Raw genomic sequence first — 4,428 nt, 5'->3', positions numbered from 1 at the left:
TGTCTGGATGAAGAATCCACAGAGTCCACGGGTGGATTTGAGCGTCTGGAGAATGAACACTAAAGGCCAGGTTCTCCCCAGGGTCGGCGACATCCTGAACTCTCCTCCTCTCTGATCTTCTGTCCTAGCCAGCTTCCTGCACATTCTGCAAACACACCAGCTTCCCAGTGCCACCTCAGGACCTTTGAACTTGCTCTCCCTCTGCCAGGAATGCCCTCCTCCAGATACTCTGTTGGTCCACCTTTCATTTGGACTCTGTTCAGATGTGACCCACCTGACCACCAGCCTCTTCCACTCTCCCTCTGCTACCCGACCTTGTTGTCCTTCACTGGACTTCTCACCCTCTAAGACATTATTTTATTGATTGAAAAACAAGGGAGCCAGAGGGTGTCCGCTCACTATGAGGCTGCACTCCAGGTAGCCTGGGAAGACACAGGGTTCCTCCAGTGTGGTCCTGTCCCCTGCCTCGGCTCCTGGCGTGGGACGCTGAAGGCAGGGAGGGATGAACAGCGTGGTCCCTGCTGCCTCCGTGGGTCTGGAGGTGCTGAAGCACGAGGGGAAGGTGGATCTGGAGCCAGCGCCCATTCTCAAGTTCCCTGGGGTTGGCACTTGGCTAGTGTGTTCATGGGTCATCAAGGGGGCCAGGGTGGGGGAGTTGGGGAGAGGTTATAGAGGGAGAAAATTACTCCTGTTTCCCAGATGAGGAAATTGGGGCTTGGTAGCTGATGTCACTTGGCTTGAGTGATACAAGATCACAGCTGGGGTTTAAACCAGTGTCTGTCCAAGTCTCCTGGGTGCCTGTGAAGAATCTTGGTCTGCGTGCATCTGCCTGCATGCCCGCCTTCCTCCACAGGGGTTGGGGGCTTGTAATTGTGATTCCTTCTCCCTGTCCCCAGTTCTAATGTATCCAGGTCTGGGCTGAGATTTCTGTTACTGCTTTCTCCCTAACACAGGGCCTGGGTAATTCTCCACTGTCAGCTTACAGAGGTGAATGTTGAACAAATGAGAAAATGAATGAGTGAGCAAATGTAAGAATAAGACCAAAACAAGGACAGAGGAGGGAAGGGTGGGGTGGGGGGCTCTGAGCCTTCCTCCAAGGCAGCTCCTTCCTCTGAGGAAGCCTTATTTTGAGCTACTTTTTGCTTCATTATAACCACCCAGAGTCCTAGACAGCAAAATTAAGTAGACGAGGGTGGAAATCGGGACCCTGGGAGGAGGAGACGTATTTGGTGGAGACCGCAATCAGCTTCTCCTGATTCTGGTGATTTGGTGTATGTGTGGGTTTTTTCCTTTCAATGAGGGGCACTGTGGATTGAGCCGGGGGCTTGCCCATGCGCCTCTGACGCTGAACTACACCCCAGACTTAGCTTTATTTCTTAAAGTATCCAGATCTAATCTTTTTGTCAGTTGTACTGTTATTTGCTTTTGTGGTGCTGGGGTCCGATGCAGGCTCCTGCATGCTAGTTGAGCTATTATTTGTTTATTCAAGGACTAACTTCAAAAAATAGAGTGTGGAAAAGGAAAAGAAATAGTAATTTTAACTGGCACTTTAACCAGGCCATCAAGGTGACATGCCTACTGATGTTGATGCTGTCTGTGTGGCTCGATATGACAGAAGAAAATGACACTTTAGTTTTTTCATGTTTTCTCTCCTATCCATAATTCCAGTCTCATTGATGAATTATCAGACAAACTCAAATTGGGGGCTATTCTACAAAATACATTCTGTGACAGGTGTGGTGGGCACACATGTAATCTTAGTGGCTGAGGAGGGAGGCTGAGGAAGGAGGATCTCAAGTTCAAAGGCAGCCTCAGCAATTTAATGAGGCCCTAGGCACCTTTGTCTCAAAATAAAAAACAAAAACGGGCTGGGGATGTGGCTCAGTGGTTAAGTGTCTCTGGGTTCAATCCCTGTTACCAAAACAGCAGCAACAACAAAAACCACTCTGGCTCTTTGCTACATCTATTGCGGAATGAAGACCATTTTCAGCAGACTGTCGACATTCCAGAAAATGTTGACATTATTCTGAAGGGACACACAGTTATTGTGAAGGGCCGAATAGGAACCCTCTGGAGGGATTTAATCATATCAATGTAGAACTCATCCTCCTTGGAAAAAAATAAAAGCAGCTATGGGTTGACAAATGGTGGGGAAATAGAAAGGAACTGGGCACTGTGTGCCCAATCTGTAGCCATGAACAGAACCTGATCAAGGGTTTTGCACTGATGTCTGTGTATGCTCCCTTCCCCATCAATGTTGTTATTCAGGAGAATGGGTCTCTTGTTGAAATCTGAAATTTCTTGGGTGAAAATATATCTGCAGGGTTCAAATGAAAACAGGTGTTGCTTGTTCAGTGTCTCCAGCTCAGAAACATGATTTAATCCTTGAAGGAAGTGATATTGAACTTGTTTAAAATTTAGCAATTGTCTTTAATTCAGCAATTAGCAACAGTGAAAAACAAGTTATCAGGAAATTTTTCAATGGTTATTTATGTTTCTGAAAAAGGAACAGGTTCACAAGCTAATGAATAAGATCTACGTGTTTTCAGCCACAGAAACACAGTCCTGGAGTCAATTTGATATTTCAGATGCAATAAAAGATCTTAAATTTACTTTGGACTTATTCTTAATCCTTTTCAACAGGTTGAATAAACTTTAGTATCCCTTTGAAGGAATGGAATAGGAAAACAAACAAACAAACAACCATTCTGTAACAGTGTACACTTCAAAAGTGTCAAGGTCACGAAAACAAGGAAAGACCAAGAAACTGTTACAAGTTGGAGGAGTGAACAAAGAGATAAAAACTCTAGAGATGAAAACTAAATGAAATGTGTATGCTGGATTCAACAAAAAGGAAATTATTGAAAAAACTGGTAAAGATCTGAATAAACTTTATAGTTTCATTTCAGATGTTAAGAGTTTTAGTAAAAATAGCATGGTTATATAATATGTTAAAATTAGAAGAAGCATTGGGGTTGTAGCTCAGTGGTAGAGCACTTGCCTAGCACATGTGAGGCACTGGGTTTGATCCTCAGCACCACATAGAAATAAATAAATAAAATAAAGGTATTGTGCCCATCTACAACTGAAAATATTTTTAAAAATTAGAAGAAGCAGAGTGAGGATATGTGGGAACTCTGCAGGATTTTAAAAAATCTTATGTCAACCTGAAATTATTTCAAAATACAAAGTTTTAAGAAAAGAAAAATCTCAGTCATTTATATCCAGAAATGTATCCAGTGAGCTATCTTATTTAAAAATGCCATGACAGCCCTGTCTTTTACCTAAGTATTTATGCATTTATATTTTATGTAATCACTAATTTATTAATTTGAGTTAAATAATACTGTTTTATTTTTATTTTTTTGAGGTTGTATGAATGGATAAATTTTTAAATTTAATTGATTTTTAAAAAAAATATATGTCAGTGGAATGCATTCCAATTCTTATTATACATATAGACCACAATTTTTCATATCTTTGTATATAGAGTATGTTCATGTCAATTCATGTCTTTATACATGTACTTTTTTGCATTACAATTCTTATTACACATATATACCACAATTTTTCATATCTCTGTTTGTATATAAAGTATGTTGACACCAATTCATATCTTCATACATGTACTTTGGATAATGATGTCCATTACATTCCACCATCCTTGCTAATCCTCTGCCCCCTTCCTTTCCCTCCCACCCCTCTGCCCTATCAAGAATTCATCTAGTCCTCCCATGCTCCCTTTGCCTATCCAACTATGAATCAGCCTCCTTCTATCAGAGAAAATATTTGGCATTTGTTTTTTGGGGGATTGGCTAACTTCACTTAGCATTATCTTCTCTGATGCCATCCATTTACCTGTAAATGCTATGATTTTATTCTCTTTTATTGCTGAGTAAAATTCCATTGTGTATATATGCCACATTTATTTTATCTATTCATCCACTGAAGGGCATCTAAGTTGGCTCCGTAGTTTAGCTATTGTGAATTGTGCTGCTATAAACATTGATGTTGCTGTGTCCATATACTATGCTGTTTTTAAGACCTTTGGGTGTAGTCCAAGGAGAGGGATAGCTGGGTCAAATGATGGTTCCATTCCCAGATTTCCAAGGAATCTCCATGCTGCTTTCCATATTGGCTGCACCAATTTGCAGTCCCACCAGCAATGTATGAGTGTGCCTTTTTCCCTAATACTCTCCAACACTTACTATTGTTTGTCTTCATAATAGCTGCCATTCTGACTGGAGTGAGATGATATCTTAGAGTACTTTTGATTTGCATTTCTCTGATTGCTAGAGATGATGAGCATTTTTTTCATATATTTGTTGATTGATTGTATATTCTCTTCTGAGAAGTGTCTGTTCAGGGCCTTGGCCCATTTGTTGATTGGGTTATTTGTGTGTTTTTTTTGGTGCTTAGCTTTTTTAG

At 41.1% G+C, this 4,428-nt stretch overlaps 1 pseudogene across 1 annotated transcript; it reads left to right on the top strand.

The window, feature by feature from the left end:
- Positions 1–502: 502 nt before the first annotated feature.
- Positions 503–2,532, top strand: LOC308637375 (large ribosomal subunit protein uL6-like; annotated as a pseudogene). Its single transcript has 2 exons — positions 503–646; positions 1,994–2,532. The product of its transcript is annotated as a large ribosomal subunit protein uL6-like (transcript).
- The last annotated feature ends 1,896 nt before the right edge of the window (positions 2,533–4,428 follow it).

The sequence above is a fragment of the Spermophilus citellus genome, assembly GCF_964194105.1.
Source record: "Spermophilus citellus genome assembly, chromosome: 18".
Taxonomy (NCBI): Eukaryota; Metazoa; Chordata; class Mammalia; order Rodentia; family Sciuridae; genus Spermophilus; species Spermophilus citellus.
Note: the sequence above shows the minus strand (reverse complement) of the source record. Positions and strands in the feature narration are given on the sequence as shown.